This window comes from Phyllostomus discolor, chromosome 3 (assembly GCF_004126475.2).
Source record: "Phyllostomus discolor isolate MPI-MPIP mPhyDis1 chromosome 3, mPhyDis1.pri.v3, whole genome shotgun sequence".
Classification (NCBI taxonomy): Eukaryota; Metazoa; Chordata; class Mammalia; order Chiroptera; family Phyllostomidae; genus Phyllostomus; species Phyllostomus discolor.
Window position 1 is genome coordinate 97,167,047 of NC_040905.2, and position 19,491 is coordinate 97,186,537.

The 19,491-nt window shown below is 45.3% G+C and overlaps 1 protein-coding gene and 1 long non-coding RNA gene across 2 annotated transcripts in view; both read left to right on the forward strand.

The window, feature by feature from the left end:
• The window catches only part of GALNT17 (polypeptide N-acetylgalactosaminyltransferase 17), a 428,715-nt gene that overhangs the window by 63,361 nt on the left and 345,863 nt on the right, over positions 1-19,491 (forward strand). The window lies entirely within an intron of this gene.
• Positions 297-3,386, forward strand: LOC118499550. Its single transcript, XR_004902045.1, has 2 exons — positions 297-1,145; positions 2,279-3,386. It is a non-coding gene; the product is annotated as an uncharacterized LOC118499550 (long non-coding RNA).

The following is a 19,491-nucleotide window of genomic DNA, read 5'->3' on the forward strand; positions in this document are numbered from 1 at the left end:
ATGCAAATATCCTACTTGTCCTTAAACTCTTGACCCCGAATTTCAGCATTCATTGGGGGACATTGCCTATGGCAATGATTACTTGTGGTTTCTAGAAAAGAGTTTCTACTTCTTTTATTCCTCCCACACTTATTTTTAAAAATTATTTATTTATTTACTTTTAGAGAAAAGGAGGGAGAGAAATATCAATGTGTGGTTGTCCTCGAGCTCCCCCAGCAGGGGGCCTGGTCTGCAACCCAGGCATGTGCTCTGACTGGGAATCGAACCAGCAACCCTTTGGTTTACAGGCAAGTGCTCAATCCAGAGTCACACCAGCTAGAGCCCTCCCACACTTCTTAATTGGAATTCTTCTGTAAAGAAAGTTGTTACTTGTCCCTCTTATTTTTCATTCAATCATTTATTTATGTTGGTATGGATTTGTGAATATTTATTTTATTCTTTGGTCTATATCTGATATATGTTTCTTTCTTTTGTTGCTCAAATTGTTTCAGTGTTGGGCATTCTCTTTTAGGTTGTCAGATTGGTTCTTACATACTTTGGACATAACTCCAGCTGTTTTTTAAAAGAACTTTCTTACTTATTGGCACCACAAAATGCTCTAGGCTCATCTTGTATAGTTCATAGATTTTAAAATTCTTTTACTTTTATTTTGATAAGTTTTCAGAAGAAAGTAGAGAAGCAACATATGTTCAATACAATGTTTTTCCCCAACATTTTTTGATCATAAAGATTTTGTTTCTTATGATGTTGTTGTCATTTTAATTTTTATCCACTGTTGCCTAAATAATCTCTGAAGTAGACATCTGTTTGGAGGAGTGCCTCCAGTCTCTGTTTGTCCAGAAACAGTAACCAGAATTCCCCCACCCCCATCCTTAGCCTGGTATGCTGGGAGCTGTCAACCCCAGACTCCAGCACAGGAGCACTTACTTGGACCATTTGGTACCTTACATCTTGGTCAGAGCCAGCAAACCACAAGAAAGCCTTTTTCATGGCTCCTAGGAAGGAGAAGCCTTCCCTTGATGCCATTGAAGAGACTGGGAGAAATGTTCTCCCTTTCCTTGGATGAAGACATATTCCAAGACCTCAGGTCTTGAACTGCTGCAGCCACTTTGTCACCATGAGCTGAGAGTCAGGAGCTGCTATAGGTGTAGCAGGGTGCAGCCAAGGGCGGGGGGGCCCAAATAGGGATTTGGAATGGGGCCCAGAACTCAAGATGTCCAGGAAATATTAGGATGTCTTCACCTCTCCCCCGACACAGGTGTGGGTTGGGGGAAGGGACAAATGGAGCAGGGCCATTGAGAGCTGTTTTGCATAGTGACAGCTTTGCAGCTAACCTCTGGTGTGATCATTTAACATATCTATAACCTTTAACTGGTTACATAGATATGTTAAATACCTGTGACCATGCTCTGAGCCAGGAGAATAGAAGTAACTTCCCCACCAAGACCTAACTGGGGGCAGGTCCACTGAGTTACAGCACCTGTGTGGGAGCTTGGAGATGACTGGCTCCATGACATGGGGCCACACCTGCCCAGACTCACAATGGCAGCCCAGTAAAGCTGGAAGGATATAAGAGTGCTGGCAAGTGTAGCCAATTATGGGAGGAGTTGGAAATGGGGCTGCAGAGGAAGATTGGCACGGGGATTTAAATCAAGTTGCAGCAGCCAATGGAGGGAGAACTATGTGGCTTTGCCAAAGAGAGGACCACAGCCAGTGCAGGGGAGAACTACTCAATCTTTGGCAGAGTGGAGACTCCCGCAGCCATTGTGCAGAGAGGACCACATGGCTGTGGCAGTGCAGAGAACCATGTGGCTGTGGCAATAGAAAGGAGAGCCACGTGGCTTTGCCAGAGTGGGGACCCCCGCAACTTTAGTAGGGGGAACCACCGCCCAGCTTTAGCAGAGATCCCGACGACACAGCTGATAGTGCTGGGAACTAAGGGAGGCCTACCAGCTGAGACGGATTACTGGGAAGAACTGGGAGCTGCCTGAGCCACAGACTTCTATTTCTTTTCCTGAGATACGGTAGCCCAGACTGGGCAAAAGGGGAAGGAAGGACTGTGTGTTGTGGGTGTTTTAAGGGACTTTGGTGAAGACATTAGGTCACTACTTTAAGTTTGTATAGAATTAAATAAACATTTCCTTTTCTTTGCACGAATCTCTGGCATTGAGAGAGAGATGTCTTTCCTATAAGGCAGCGACATAACGAACCTGGGGGGTTCCTTTCAGTAATAGTATATTGCCTTGCCCCCCCACCCCCCCGTTGTTCTGTAACATAGGGAGCTGTCTCCATGTGGAACCTGAGGGTGAAGCCAACCCTGGAAGGGAGAGGAGCCAGAAACAGCATTGCTGCTATAGGAAGCCTCACCTGACCTCCGTTTGGACATCTGACCCATGCACCAATATACTCCCTTTATGGTTGAAGCCAGTGTGTATCACCTTTTCTGGCACCTTTATTCCTAATATGATCTCATTCTTATAGAAATTGTGCGTAACACCTTAAATGTGCAACCAGGGAATGCAATAGAGATAATACTCAATTGCTCTGTAAATATTTTGAATCAAGCACATCTTATTTTATATTCCCAGATTGGCATGCACTTATTTTTGTCATTTTGATAATTTTGATTTGTTTTTTATTTATCTAAATAAGTTTATATTGCTTACAACTAATATATTAAAACAAAGTAAAACAAAAATTAGCTTTCTGATTCTTGTGCTCTTCTTTAGGAACTTAAATTTCTGAACACTGAATGCTGTGTATATGATGTGCTTCTTTAATCATTGGTCATTTAACGAACTCCTAAGGTCTTAACTGTCTTTGATTTGGATATTTTTCTGACCACCCACCTTGCCCTTCTTAGTGGGTGGCTCAGGCAGCTGTGTGGGGAGACAGAACTTCTTTGGAGAGCAGTGGAGCAAAAACAAGTATGAAAACAATGAACCTGGATTCTAATTTGGGGCCTTTCATCTCTTATCTTTGTGGTCTAGGCTGGATCACTCCTCTGTTACCTTGGGGCAAGATAATGGCTTCTCTGCTTCACAGCAGACACTAAGAATCCTGAATCACCAATTCAAGAGAACCTATGCACCCCAATATTCACAGCAGCATTATTTACGATAGCTAAGTGCTGGAAACAGCCTAAGTGCCCATCAGTAAATGAGTGGATCAAAAAAACTGGCAGATTTACACAATGGAATACTACTGGCAGCAGAAAGAAGGAAATCCTATCCTTCATGACAGTGTGGGTGGAACTTTATGCTAAGAGCATTATGCTAAGTGAAATAAGCCAGGCAGTGAAAGAGGAATACCACATGTTCTCACCTATAAGTGGAACCTAAGCAACAAAACGAACAAAGTATCAAAATAGAACCAGAGACATGGAAGTAAAGAACAAACTGATAGTGACCAGAGGGGAGGTGGGAGGGGTATAAGAGGGGAAAGAAGAGGAAGGAGCCAGCAAAGGAACACAAATAGAGGACTCATGGGCATGGACAATGGCAGGGATTGACTGTGGGAGTGGTGGTGGTGGGGGACGGGGCAGGGGAAAGTAATGGGGAAAAAGGCAGGACAACTGTAACTGAATAACAATAAATTTAAAAAAAGAAATGAGATAATATACTCAAAAGGAAAACATCATTGGAGAGGCTCTGTGTCCTTTCAGGTCTGGTTTGCAGAAGGAGCTAGGATGTTGGCTCTGCCCTTACATTTCTTAGGTTGACAGTCCCATCCTGGGCTGCCTCTAAGGAACATTGGAGTGGGAGGAAGCTGGGCATCACCATGTCCTCTGTAGCTCTTGAGCCCTGCCCTTCAAGCCTTTTGAAAGGAGACCCTGGAGGCTGAATGGCAGGTTCCTGGGAGAGTTTGGAAGCGACCTGGTGCTCTCAAGGCCGGCCTGTCTGCCTCCGTTGGGCATCCTGCCTGGCTACACTCCTCGTCCCATTCTACTGCTTTACATGGACACACAATTTGGAAGCTCTGGGCTTTTTTCGTGAGCCATGATTATGTTCCTTTGGCAAGAGAACTCTGCTGCCTCTCCTGCCCCCTGTGCTTGATAGCTTAATTTCGTCTGCTCCCACCATTTGATTTGATTTGATGGTGTGCACCATGAGGTCCCCAAATCATTTCTGCCTGTTAAGCAAACATATATTTCTGGGATTGATGTTTTAATTTAATGAAACACATTCTAATGAGGGTCAGCTGCAGTGATGAATTTTTTATGAGTGATTTGCTGAAAAGCACATCAAATGGTAACATCCTGCCTTCGGTTGAGTGCTTCTGAGTTCCAGCACATGGACTGAGCAAGTACAGAGTAAGATACCGCTGGCCTCGGCTTGCTTGGCTTCTCTTGCTGTGTGCTACAGTCACTTCCTTTGCTTCCTTGCTGGTGGCCTGTCCAATGCCTTATTCCCAAGACTCCCTTTCACTCTCACAAATAGAAAGCATTTGGTATTGTTGACCCCAGTGGGGAAGCAAACAGTGGCCCCCTGCTTTGTATTTACTCCAGGGACCCATCTTCAGGATGTATCAGGGCAGAGATTCAGGAGGACCTTGCTCCATGTGTGCATGTGTGTGCATGTGTGGGGGGCATTGAGGTGGGAAAGAGAGAGAGGTGGGAATCTTAGGGAGGAAAACTTGGGCTGACAACTGGTTTCCTGTTAGAAGCCATTCTCCCCTGTAACCATTTTCTGTGGGTACTGTGACAAATTATGACACACTTAGTGACTTAAAACAAGAGAAATTCATTGTCTCACAGTTCTGGAGTCCAGATGTCCAAAATCAGTATTGGATCAAAATCAAGGTGTTGGCAGGGCTTTGCTATTCCTGAATGTTCTGGGGGAGAATTTGTTTCTTTTTCTAGCCTCTGCTAGCTGCCAGCATTCCTTGGCTCATGGCAGCATTACTCTGTTGCTCAAGGCTGGCATCTTCAGATCTCTCTGCTCTGTGTTTGCCTCGCCTTCTCCTCTCCTGTATGCGTCTGTTTAATCTGCCTCTGCTGTTTCTCATAAGGACATTTGTGAGGGTTTTTAGGGCCCACCTGGATAATCTCCCCATGTCAAGATTCTTAACTTGGTCTCATCTGCAGAGACCTCTTTCCCAAATAAGTACCTGCCATCTTTGGAGCATTCTTCAGTCTATAATAGCCCTCTTTCTCCCTGTCAGGGCACCCATTTGATCCTCCTTGGTTGGCCAACAGCTTTGTTATAGTTCATTCTCCTGCACCTAGCTGGTCTGTGATGTGGCTCAGTCTGGTCCATGGGGTAAGGGGCATGTCAGCAGTGGGCATCTGGGAATTACCTCCTTCTCTAACAAAGAGAGCAACACAGGAAAACGTCCTCTTGCTCTTTCTCCTGCTTTTCTGCATGGGTGCTGCTGTGGGAAGACTTGATTCTTGGAGGTGATGTAGTAATTTTACTGTCATGGGCAGATGTCCAAGAGACTCACAGAAATCCAACCCAGAGCTCTGAAGGACTGCCTGCCTCCATGTCTCTCTTGGCTGAAGCCACTGCTTATTGAGAGCTGTAGCCAGAAGGCTGTTCACTGACCTAGAATTCATGTGGGAGGCCCCTCCCACCCTGACTGTCAGGATGCTGACCTTAGTGGCCTTGGGGTAAGGGCATGATGAGCCCAGTCTGGATCCTAGTCATCTCTTTTTTTGTTTTTTGGATCTTTCAGCAGCCACAGCACATTTGAGCAGCTGTCGGTCATGTGGTTTGGCCACAGGCTGTGCTATTTCTGAGTTTCCCTGTCTGGTAGCCAGTGGGTCTGAAGGCTAAGGGCAACCAGGGAAATCCACAAATGTGAATCAAATTTAGGGACACTCATGAGCCATTCTTCTTCTTGCTGTGGAGGAGAGTCTCCCGGCTGTCCCCATCAGTCCCTGATATCCAGACAAACAGAAGTATAGCATAGCTGGACTCTTTGAAGGGCTCCTAATTCAAACCAGCAAATGTCAGGTCAATTTAGTAATTGGGCCCTAGTTACATGTGGGGGCTGCGAGAAATCATGGAATCCATCTGCACTATTTGTTCAGTTCCATGTCAGTAACAAGCCATGCCCAGGGTGGGGTGGGTTCCCACTTGGGTCATCCCACAAGTAGAAGGAGAATAATAGGATGAAGCCAATAGCAGCAACCTACATGTCTGATGGGCTCAGACTGACCATGCCAGAGGCCAGCTGGGCCTGTTTGCCAGGAGTGCAGTGGGTTTGGACTAGAGGAGAGAAAGATGAGGGTGTTCCTTGTATTACTGCTGCTTTTGCTCTGTGCATCTCTGTATCTGCCCATGAGACATGCTGAATGTCTAAATATGAGATAATTTGTTTAAATTAAAGTGGAGTATTAGCATATCAGTTAAGAATGCTTCCAGTCTCAAGAAACAAAAAACTGACCAAGAGCAAATTAAATAAGAGTTTGTTTTATTCATGACCAAGAATTTGGGAATGTGTTCCTATCTCTTAGGGCCAGAAGTTGCATGTCAGGAATTCCCTCATGGCTGCAAGGAGGATGCCATAGCTCCAGCCATTCTGCCTCCATTCAAGAAAGAGGGAGGGAAGTTGGCACCAGTATCAGGGGAATAATAGGTCTCTCAACAACCCCCTCCCTCCAGCAGACTTTCCCTTTGTTCCTTTGGTCAGAGCACTAGCTCATGACTACCCCTAGCTGCAGAGGAGGCTGGAATGGAGAGAACTGGGTGCTGGGAATGAGGCTGGGTTAGCAGCACACTTAGTGAACACTGATGTTTGGGCACTGGCAAGAAGAGAGCATTATGAGCAGTAGGCTCTGCCAATGAGGTATGAAGGGTACCTCACCCCTCATCCAGACCCACCCCTGGATGAATTTGGGGGGCTATGGACTGCTGGTTCTGCACATCCCCACATGGGTATGTCCAAAGATGTGTCACATATAACAGAGGCTTTCAAAGTGTGATATCTGGACAAGCATCATCATCATTACCGAGGAACTTGTCAGAAATGTAAACCCTTAGGCCCCACTCACACCTACAGGATCAGAAACTCTGGGGTAGGGACCAGCAATCTGTGTTTTCACAAGCCCTCAGGGGATTCTGATGCACACTCAAATTTGAGAATCACTGACTCAGAGCCTGGGAAGTCCAAGATCAGGGTACCAGCACAGTGGGGTCTGGTGGGAGCCCTCTTCCTGACTGGCAGATGGCTGCCTTCTCTCAGTGTCTGCACATGGTGAGAAACGGAGTGAGTAGGAAGGAGAGAGGCTTGACCTCCAAACCCACCTCCAACAACCTGGGGGTTTGGGGGTTAGACCTTCAACATATGAATTTGGGGATACAAACACTCAGTCCATAGCAATGGGGAAGTTGGGTCTAGGTGGTTGATCTCCTTTGGGGCATATGAAGGTCTTAAGTATTCCCAGCAATTCCTGAGTTACACTGTTAATCACCATTCAAGTTGGAGAATTCTGGGATTTCTGCAGAAAATGGTGAGCACTGGGAGACTGGGTGGGTGTCCATGAAGACTGAGGAAGTTTGGGATAGGTGACTAAGGGGTCATCTGCTAAAACCCTGAGGCAAAGCCTCTGTGCCTTCTGCTCTCAGACTTCTTGTCCCCCTTTCTGTTGTCACCCTCATCTCCTGTGCACGAGGTGAAAGCTCCTCTCAGGGCCTTGGCAGTCAAGGTCAGTGGGGGCTCACAGCCTTGCAGAGCATACTCTGTCACCACTGACTGCCTCAGGGTCACTTGTATTTTAGCAGTAGCAAGAGAGGTGAGGAGGGAAAGGGCCGTAGACACAAGGTAGAGGGGTAGGAGTGGAGGCAGGGCGATCTCATAGGTGATTGAGAGCAGCATGAGTTTCCACGGTGAATTCCAAATTCCCACACATCTCCCATTTAACCCTCCACTACCCTGCAAAGTGGTTATACTTCCTCTATCACAGATGGAGAGACTGAGGTGCAGAGAACCGAAAGCTGCTCTGCTACAGGAAGTAAGCTGAGCTTTAAATGCTCAGGTGCTCTGTGGCTAACCCTGGCAGCCTCTCCACCACTCACACTCCTTCCACACACCTCTCTCACACCTCCTTCTCCAAGTGTGGAGTCTAAGTTATTGAGATGTCCACAGGCCTGAGCTTGTGGGCTTTGAAGATGGCAGTGCTGGGCTGTGGGCCACTCCCCACCTCATAGGCTTACATCCAGTTTTCACAGAATTGGGGTGAGGTGTAAGAGGGAGAGGAGAGAGCAGGACTGGGGAACCCTTACTTATCATTCTTTATCAGCATCCTTTATCAGCATCTTGTTCTGTGTTATTCATTCATATATATATAGTTGTCTTTTATATTTGGCTATTATGATTATTTTTAAATTTGCTCTGTTTGGAAGCTCCAAAGACCATGCCTGTATGAGAGAAAGTCACGCTCAACAGAAAGAGTCTAGAATGCTGATGAGTTAAATGGCACAGAGGGATATAACTGCTCCAAGGCTTAGAAGGTTTGTGTTAGCATGACCAGCACCAAGAGCTCTCCATTGACCATATGGAAAGCCAAAGAATAGCCAGAAGGTTACTTTGTGAGCCTGGAACCCATACCAGGGAGACAGAAGATGAATCAGCATGTCATGGCAGGCACATCTAGGATAGTGGCTGCATCTGTGTAGCCTCACGGAGGAGTGGTCTTGACATTAGGGCTCCTGTTCCATGCTGATGTACTTCTTGCTTTAGATGGTTTAACACAGTCAGCCAGGCTATAGTCTGGGAGCTATCTGTTCTCTTTCAGGTGACTTTGTACAATGGATTTCTGAGCTAGTGTATGCTGACATTACATTTAATTTTAGAGGACAAGCTGAATGGGAAGGACAGGGTGGGTAAAGGGAGAGAAACTAAACTAACTCCTATGCACTGGCCAAATGTTCTGGATTGGGTCTTGATTTCATCCATGGTAATAATTAACCATGTTCTTATGGAGCATTCTACAGTGACAAACCACAGTATCATACCAGATTGTTTTATTCCCCTTGTTGAAACAAATTTCAATATTATGGTTGCTGACTCCTGAGTTTGGGGGCTGGGGGATTTGTACCATGCCTTCTCCCACATAGTCACTCTTGGGTCTCCTACCTACTGAGAGGACACTAAGTTTTGACTTTGGCCATAGGGGTAAAACATGTAGTCTGTCCATCTTGGGTTTTGCTCTCAGTCGGGGATAAGACCCTCGGCTCATGGCTTGTTGACTACACAGAAGTCCCCATCACCCAGTGTCTCTATTCTTAATACTGAAATAGAATTTCATTTTGCTTTTTTGTTTGCTAAGGGCCTGAAGTGACTTGGATGGTGTTACCACTGGAATAAATGATGTATGAAATGAGAAATCTTTGTCCAGTACTGCAAGGGGCGGGGGAGAAAAGAAGGCATTTGACAGAACCACTGTTATGTAGAATTAGTTCTGATACAGCCAGAAAACACAGAGGAAAAAGACAAAGAACCATCAGATATTTTTCTCCATTTCTACTGAAAAGCCAGCTCCCATCGCCCCTTTCAGGCTCCCAGAGATGGAAAGTGGATCTTCCACCAAATGAAAGCAAACCTCCACTTTGTCAGGCCTGTGACCTATGTCCCCAGGGGCCAGCATAATGGAGCATAGGAAGGGGTGTTTTGTGCTCGTCCCACTTCAGGGCAACCTCCTGCCACCCGGTTCCCCGTGTCCTTGTTGTCTCCTTTGCCTTGAGAAGTCTGCTCTCTCAGGAAAGGCGATGACACACTTGTGCACACTGAGGTTTAAATCGTGGATAAGGCTTCATTGCTGACTTCCCTTGGGGTATTTTTATTTTGATTGGTGTGAAATCGAGATCCAAATGCTGAATTAGGAAAACAGGGACTGCATACACTAGAAAGCAGACTGTACCTTGTCAGAGGCAGTGGTGGCGCCTTTTTAAGGCCAGTGTACAGGGATTCAGCAGTAGGACCATGCTCCTTACAGCCTCAGTGCTGGGTGGGCCCAGCCTCCTTGGCAGGGTGCTTTCTTAGGGCTCTGCACACCATGCAACCTGGCACCCTTGCCTGTCCTTAAGCCTGCTTGTTTTCCCCAGAATTGGGTGATTGCATTGTTTTGCCCCAGAGCTCCAGATGTCCCCTGGGAGGGGCCAGCCGGTGTTCGCTGTACCACCAATTGCGTCTGGATCTCCAGATGAAACCTCCAGGCTGTGTTGGCTATCTGCAATGCACTGACAATGACAAGAAACACAGAATCCGGGCCAGCCCCCAGTGGGGGCACCTGCCCTTGACCTCACTCATAGCACTTCTGTGGGGTGTTTACAAAAACTGCACCTGCTGTAATAGCTGATGGTCATGCTAGGGAAAAAAATAATCATCTAAATCATTAGAAGGAGAAAAGGAAAGAAAGCTGGCCCAGGAAAGGAAATGATCCATACTCGGATCTATTTTTGTCTCTGCTACATGCTCACTGAGTGTCCTTGAGGGAGTGGCCACAGCTCTTCATCTTGGCCTGCTGGTACCCTGGAAAAATCCCATGGGTGCTCCCAGCACCCCCAGGGAATCTCAACCTCACAACAACACACAGACATACTGACACATTCTTGGGGAGGGGGGTGGAGAGTGGGAGGGGGGGGTGATAAGTCACTGAAGGAAGAAGCAATGCCAAGTTCATCAGATTGTAGGCAAATTGAATCATCATCCTTCACACTGACCTTTAGAGATAGTCTTTTCGTACCCATTTGTAACCTGAATGGGCTTTCCCAACTACAGACTTCATGGTGGGAAGAATAGCTGATATTTGCTGATGTTTACTGTATACTCTGCACCAACTTCATGGGCTTCATTTCCCTTGCTTCCCAATTTCAAGGTGAGAGAATTGGGGCTCAGAGGAATCCAGTCATTTTCCTAGGGCAGAATGTGAAGATCTCTTCTTTTCAGGCCTCACCACAGAGCCTAGCACGTAGTAGTTGGTGGCTAAACAGGAGTTCGGGGATTTCAGGGGTGTTTATGCGAGCCCTGCCCCATCTCATAGTGCCTTGGTTTGTTCACCTGTAAAGTAAAGATGTGGACTAGGTGACTGGATCTTAGTGTGTGATGGGGCTGGTTGGCAAGGGTAATTACTGGCACTTCTGTCTCCCCTTCCTAAGCTTGAAATCAAAAGAGAACCAGGCCAATGAAGTAAAAAAAAATGTACTTTATTAGTAAAAGATGCTAGCCTGAAGGGTGAGGCGTAGATCTGTGGCCACAGTGGGTTTTCTATACTTGACCCCAGAATTAAACTTACCTACCAAATACAGCCAGAGCTGGCCAGCTCTCCTGTGAGACAGCACATTCATTCCCCATGACAAAGGGCAGATGAGCCACACCCTCTCTGTGGCAGGCAGAACAGAGAGAAAGTTGAGAGAGAGAGCTCAAAGGGGCCTGGCCTGGAGCAAGGACTCTTCTCCACTACTGCAGTCAAGACGGTCACTCTGGTTCTGGGGTGAAGGCAGGGAATGTGAGGCGTGGGGAGAAAGGTGGCTTCTGAAGTCTTTTACATTTGCATCTAGCTACATTCATTCTTTATTAAATCACTGGGTTAAATATCAAAGGCCTGTGGAATGCAGGTTCCCCAACCTTATGAATTTCTTGGATTCTATGTTTTATCTTGGCCCCCAGGGAAACAATGAAATGATGCCTCTCGTTATATGGAGTGAAAGCCCTACCTGTGCTATCACAAGGAAGTCGTGGTAGGCCACCTCCCAGGGGCCCCTGCCTCTGGCATTTGCACCCTTATGTAACCCTCTCCCCTTGAGTGTGGGCCAGACTTACTGACTCCTTCTAATGAGCGCAACACAGCAAAAGTGATGCATGACTTCCACCTGGGGCATACTCTCTCTCACTCTCTTGGGCCTGGGAGAACCTGGCTGCTATGCCATGCGTGAAACAGGTCTGTGGAGAGATCCATGTAACAAGTGGCGAAGACCTGCCAACAGATGTGCATGAGCCTGCCAGAGAATTCCACTCATCCCCGAGTTGAGTCTTCAAATGGGATAGCAGCCCTGGCTGACAGTTTTGATTGGCTTGCCATCTAAAGAGAAACCAGGAGTCAGAAGCCCCAAGCTAAGCCATGCCCAAATTTGTGATCCATAGAAACTGTGAGATAATACATGTAGTTTTAAGACGCCACATTTTGGAGTAATTTGCCATGCAACGATGGATAACTGATAGAAAAATCTTTCTTCTTCCTTACACAAGGGTCCCTGTATGGTATCATTACCAAGACGGCCAGTGATGTGTCACCCATGACCTTTTATTTAAAAGGAGCAGAGGCTGCCTCTGAAGCAGCTCAGCCGCACTGAGCCCAGGATTTTTCTCACTCCAGGCCTCAGACTAGATGTACAGAGAGCTGGACCACATGATCAAGCTCCACAAACAGATTTGAAAATAACTTTACCAGCTCCTACTTTGAAATTTAAGCCATCCATTTAGGAAATACGGAGTGTAGCTAGAAAATGATTTTTACATTATTACTCTTCAAGAATAGAGTGATAAGTGACTTTAGAGTCAGAGGAAGTGGTTGTTTGCAGAGTTTATGAAAAATAAGCTGTCATCTTTTTGTCCTATATTACATTGGAGTTGCTGGGAGCTACAACTCAGATTCCTTAAATTTGAGTGTTTTAAGGGACCTTGTACATATTGAAATAAAAGAATGCCTCACAGTTACACAGAACTGACATCTCCCACTTTTTTCCTTTGAGGATGGAACATTAAAAGCAGGCTGCCTTTGGGGTCCTTACCGAGGAGCTCCTGCATAGTGCCTGAGGAAGGGCCTGAAATAGACACGTGTTGCCCCAGCTGTCTCAGCTGGAATTGTCAGTTAGAACTAGATAAGACACATTCTCATATATTAAATATGCTTTCTAGCAGCATTTGGAGGACCAAGGGGTTCTGTTTCTTGGGTTCTGAGCTTATCCATGAGATCTTTGCAAGTGCTTATTTTGCCAAATATTTAGCATATTTCAAAAGTTAACATTCCCAAGGATGACCTTGGATGACTAACTTTGCCTTCTGGGCATTTCTCTCCTCCTTGGTTTCATCTGGGAAGGCTCTGATGGGAGTAAGCAAGATCCTTGGGGACAGGCATCATGCTTCCTTGTGCCCTTCACCCTTTGTGACAAAGATTGTTAGTTGCTCCCTGCCCCCTGGTCTGAGCTCCCCATCTTCCCTAGAGACAGATAGTGTAGCTGGGCACATGGCCACCCAGAGAACACTGCATTTGCAGCTGCCCTTGCAATATGTCACAGGGACATGCACTAATGGAGTGTGTGCCATATGCTGTTTCAGCTGTCCTTAAAGGAAAGCGGAATGTACTCCCCTTCCCTGTCCCCTTCCCTGTCCCTCTTACCCCTGGCTGGATGTGGATGTAGTTTTGAGCCACAAGCTAGGCACAGCGGGGAAGAGCCAGGGACCTCAAGAACTTTGCCAAGGAAAACTGCCACCTGCCTTCTTGCAACTAGTGTCGTTTTAAGTCTCCGTCATGCATAGTCGAAATTGTACCCTAACTCACACCCTTTTAGATTGCCCAGGTGCCTGTCACTGGGGCTGCTGTAGAAGGTACCCAGTGTTCACTGAATTATGAAGTTGGCCAAGTCCTCACCCCAGTTAAAGACAACCAGTGGAAATGAATGACACCTTATTTCTTCAGCCTGTGGCCTCCACTCACTTAAGCCATTAGGATCCTAGAGTTAGAAAAAATCTTCTAGATCATCTCTGTAGTCCACTCTTCACTGATATCTATTTCTGCATGTCAATTTGGCCAGTCTGATTTCCAGCATCATCATGTAACTGTGTTGTTGGTCATCCTTTTTCTTTTTTAATCCTTACCTAAGGATATGCTCATTGATTTTAGAGAGGGTGAGAGGGAGAGGGGGAGAGAAAGAGAAACATTGATATGAGAGGGAAACATCAATTAGTTGTCTCCCGTACACAACCCAACTGGGGATCGAACCTGCAACCTAAGTATATGTCATGACCAGGGATCAAACCTGCAACATTTTGGTGCAAAGAACAGTGCTCCAACCAACTGAGCCACCCAGCCAGGGCTGTTGGTGATTCTTAATTGCACCACAAATCTTTCCAGCAGGCAGAAATCTGCTTCTTTCTAACTTCTACCCTTTGTTCTTACCCTTGTTTTTCTCTTTGAGTCTTTTCGATACATTTGGGAACAGATTTCAGGGAGATACTGATCAACAGTATCCAAATTCATCCAAAAATGAAAAATGTCCATTAATATAAGTACTGAAATATCACTACTAGATTTGACAATTCATGGGTCTGCTTCATGGAGCAAGGGTGGAAGCCAGATTGAAGTGGGTTGAGATATGAAGTGAGAAAATGGGAAAATGGAGCTGATGTGGATGGCTAGTTTAAGAAATTGGATTGCAGAGTGAGGGGAAAGGAGGCAAAGGCACAGGGTTACAGGAAGTGTGTGCTGTGCCTTTCTTTGGGAAAGGAGGGATCAGATCTAGAGGTTACAAAGAGAGAGAGTTAAGACTGAGGGAAAAGGTGAAGATGCAGAGAAGAGGAGGCTGGCTGACAGAACACAGTCCATAAGAAGCGGGGAGGGTGGTAAGAATGAAATTGGGCTGCTTGATTATTGAACAGATGGACAAACCTTTCATCCTTTTAGACCAGAAGGAGGGAGGGAGAGATGATCTGGTATTAAGTGGACATCCAGAAGCTGAGGGAGGGAGATAAGCTTGGTGGAATCAGTGAGGTAGGTGGCAAGGGCATCTGCTGACACCAGTGGTCTGATTTGTTGAGTTGTACACTTGAAACCTGTATGGCTTTGTGAACTAATTTTACCCTAATAAATTCAATTAAAAAAAAAAAAGACCTGCATAAGTGTTGACCAAGCTGCCCAGATGAGGAGCTAGAACTTCCAAAATGAATTGTAGCAGCATTCCACATGCTGCTGTGATTGATTCTGGAAATCTAGACCACAGTGATGTAGGTCCAGAGGGGCTGGATTTTAGCCTTGATCCAGTGTGTGGTTCGGCTGAGTGGTGTTCTGGGGGGATGGGGTACTTGAGAGTTGAAATGAAAGTGAGAGAACAGTTTGGAGGGTCAACCTTGGGCTGTGTGCTGGCAGAGAAAGGATACTGCAGGAGTCACTGGCTTATTAGAGCAATTTCTGTTAAACTGAGGGAGGTAAAGAGAGACATGGAAGGCTTGGCCTAGGTTTCTTCCAGGTGTGAAAGAAGCCACCCCCTCTTTGTTTCTGACTCTGGGAGATGCTATCTCCATCTCATTAGGATGGGCCTGTGTGTTTTCTGGCCACCCACCTTTGGTCTTCAGTCCAGTCTCCTCCTTGAGTCTCCTGTCACCCTGTCCCCAAACCTGCGCTGAGGTCCAACCCCCACCACTCCACGCCCCCCCTGCTCAGTGCACATTTCCCCTGGCAGTTCAGCCACACTCTGAACTCTTCTAGTTCAGTACATCCTTCTTTTCTCCCTCTTGTTCAGCCTCACCATGTGTCTGCCATCATCCACGGTAAAGCTGTCATTGTCATTGACTGAACACCAAGGAACTGTTAACAATTCCTTGCCTGTAGAGTTGCAGCACCACAGTATTTGGTTTTGTTGCTCATTCATTTCATTAAGAGAGACAACGAGTGTGGTGTTGAGGAGCTAAGATTTTGGAGTCACACAGATCTAAGTTTGAACCTTAACTCTGCTCTCTATCAGCTATGTGACCTTGGGCAAGTTATTCAGCCTCTTTGTTTCCATCTGTAGAATGGGGATAATAGAAGTGCCAACCTGTTAGGCTTGTGATGAGGAACAAAAGAGAGATTACATGAGACCTTCATGGTAACAAAATCTTAGGATGAAAACAGAGACTGGGATCTCTACTGTTGCTAAAACTTGGATTAGAAATCAACCAAATAAACCATGTATTTATTGGGAAGGACCCCTAATGAGAAATGAGTATTTCTTAGATAAAGCCATTAATCTGTGTCACATAGCCCTACCCTAGACACTCCCAAATGCCTCATGGCATTTGTGTTGTTTATTGACTCACAAACAATAGACCATTCAGTCATTACATTCTAATTCTTGGGCACCCTGTCACCCTTGTCTTCCATCCACCTACTCTGTGGAAATTTCATTCTAGCCTACAAATAATGTGACTAAAGTCTGTGGGTTTTTCAAACTGAACACACATTGTATAGTAGGTAAATAAGTGGAGGATTCAATGGGGGCTATGCTAAGAACGGGCACTGAAAGACAGACTTTTAAAAGCCATCTTGGTTTTGTGAGACAGACTGTTGTACCATTTTTAGTTTGCAGTGTTTGCCACCCAGGACATAAAGGAGGGTGCAGGTCTGAAGGAGTCCATGTCAGTGGTGACCCTGTGGGCACATCCCATTGTTCTTGGGCTGCTTGGAAAGGAGGAGGCAGGCAGCAGAGCACATAGCACCAGGCCCAGTGCAGCTGGGGAAACATCACCCTGCCACGAATGTGTGGGGGCTCTGCAGGCACCCCAGACACCCAAGGGCCACTTCTCAGGAGTCTATGATGGTGTACTATTCTGTAGATGCTGGGGACTGAACTGCTTGGGAATTGGGCTGTCTGGTTTTCTGATGGTCAAAGGCTACAGATAGCGAAAGGGAGGTCTGTGTGTAAATTAGTATTTCAAATTAGCTTTCTGGGGATGGAAAATTTGAAAGACAAAAAAGTACAAGACTCAGTGACAGCAAGAGAAACCAACAGGAGAAGGCCAGCACGGACTGCAAAGTCTACAGAGAGCAGAATTTTTTCCAGCAAATACTTGCCACCCAATATGGTTGAGCTTTTGCCTAGACCCACAGACTCCCGGCTAGCTGGTAGCCTTGTAAATTCAGAGTCACACTTTTGGAAAGACATTTGGAAGTACATATCAGCAGCCATAAAAAATATTTCATGTCTTCTGAACCAGTAATCTCCCTTCTGGGAATTTATCTTAGGGCAATCAATCTGAAAGGAGGAAAGTGCCACATGCATGGAAATGCTGATTGCCTCATTGCTTTTAATGCTGAGAATTTGGAAGCAACTGAAAAGACCAGCGGGAATGGAATGGTCATTTAAATTATGGTATATCGAATCACAGCGTACTCTCCATTCATTAAGATTATAATTATGAATACCACAGAGAAAGATAAATCTATCGGAAATAACCTTTTATGACATAAGTGAAAATAAGCATAATGTAAGATGTTGTTCATGCTATGATTTATATATAAAATAGAGGTATGTACATATGAATAGGACCAGGAAGGAACATGCAGAATGTGTGATGGGTTCATGTATAAAAGTAGGAGTTACTGTTTTCCTTTTTTAGGTATCTTCATTATTATTATAATTCTGCTGAGAATCAAGTCCCAGTTTTGTCACTGAATTACTTCAGTTTTGTTATCTATAAAATGGGTATAACAGCACTTCATAACATTACTGGCTCATCTTCCCCCACAGCCTCTGTTCTTAGCCTCTCTCACATCAGATGGCTGATTTAGTCCTCTCTGTCCCCCGCCAGGAAGGGACTTACAGACAGGCAAGAGAGCTGGACAACTTGTCATATGGAGCAGAATTGGGCTTCCAAATCTGTGCATTTGACTTCAAAGGTGACACTGTAACTACCTCCCCATTCAGTCTCCTTCAGCTCTGCTTCCCTGGCACTTTCTGAATGTGTTGTGAGAAGCTGAGGTAATTTATGCTCCCTTTGGGCCTGGCATTAGATAGGAATTCAGCAACAGTAGCTGCTAATCACCAACATCATTATAAAGTTTGTATAATAAAGTAGGAAGGAAAAAAACCCCCAAAAGTAGAACCAGTACCTCGAGGTTATTACATATGGTGAGTAAAACTTACAGGCAGGATTTCCAGGCATGTGTCCTATTTTAATGAGCTCTTAAGTTCCCTCTTTAAATAATAGCATTCCTCACAGATTTCCTCTTACATAGGTTAAACATGCCTCCTGTAATGGTGTTTAAGCTATTGCCTTTGCTCAGTGAAGCTGTGTTAGAATGAAGACTGGACACCTTCAGCTTGGATGAGGCCAAAGTGGCACAGGTTTTTGACCAGTGGGGTCAGAAATACTAACAGTTCATTCTAGCTTAGACCCCTCCCTTTATTTATAATGCTTTGCCTCCCTTTGGCACTATGCTCTTCTTTGAAAGCGTTTTCATGTTATTTTTTCTCTCATTAACTGGTGAGTCATGTAAGTGGTCTCCCCATTTAACAGATTGTGATCTCATTTTTTTAAATTGCATATACCTATTGGTAAAAATTTTTGAGCATACATACCCAATAACTGTACATTTGTTTATTGATAAATTATATGTGTACATCACAGTGCTGATGGGTTATATGCAAAAACATGAATTGAAATGAGATAAGCAATGCTTATGAATAGTTTTATAATGTTTTATTTAATAGATAAGAAACCTTTTTGTTCTCATTAAAATATCATTACTAGTGATATTACCAATGAGGATAGCATTAGCGGGTATATTTTATTATTTTCAAAATCTTGATTTAGTTTTTTGTGATACGGTAACTCAAATGTCTGGTTTTAATTCACTTATTTTTGGTTTCAGTAGCTGAAAACATACCTCTTGAAGATATGTAGACCCAAGGGGAAGAAGTTCACAGATGGTGGTGCTTACTAAGTTATGATATTCATTTTCCAGCTCTACCCATGTATTATGCAATGGGTTTTATTGAAATTCAGCTAGTAAATTTCCATTTTTCATGATGTCACCCACTTGTTTTTGCAAACTAACTGGAAAGGTGCTGCATTTTTATATTTTTAACACATGGATTTGAAACCCACTGAAATTCTTCATTTGGAAGATGTTTAAAAGACTAGAAAATTCCCCAGAGAACTAGCACAGGTAAGGTTCTGCTGAGGCTGGAACCAGAGCGGAGCAGTGAGCCTGGTGAGGAGGGATGAGTTTGAGAGACATCCAAGGATAGTCAGCACATCTGCTGAAGTCTTCAAAGCCCAATTCAAATACCCTCCTCCTCCATGCAGCTTCCCTGATTTCCTCCACACCCACAGTAATGGTCTATTTTTGCCACGTTCCCACACCATTGACCTTTCTGTTAAACTCAAAGTCACATTCTGCCCTGTGTCAGAGAGTCTAAGTTCCCCTATCATCCCCAAATACTGAAAGCAGGGACAGTGTCTTATCTTCTCAGAGGCTAACCCTGTGCACTGACTTTGTTTGTTGAGTCAAACTGAATTGAAATACAGGGAGGCTGTCATTGGAGTACCTGGCAACCACGAGAGCTCTGTACCCATGGAGAGGCTGCCCTGTGAGGTGTGCTCACACAGAGACTGGCATTCCCTTCTAAAGGGCTCTGCAGAGAGGGCTCTTGAACTGAGTGTGAGGTCAAAAGGCATGCCCTCTGAGCCCACATATTTTAGACAGGTTAGTCTCCTTTGCCCACAGAAGAAGAATCAGTTACCCTGGACTGCAACACAAGTCTGCTCAGGGCAGGGAGTGGGTACCAG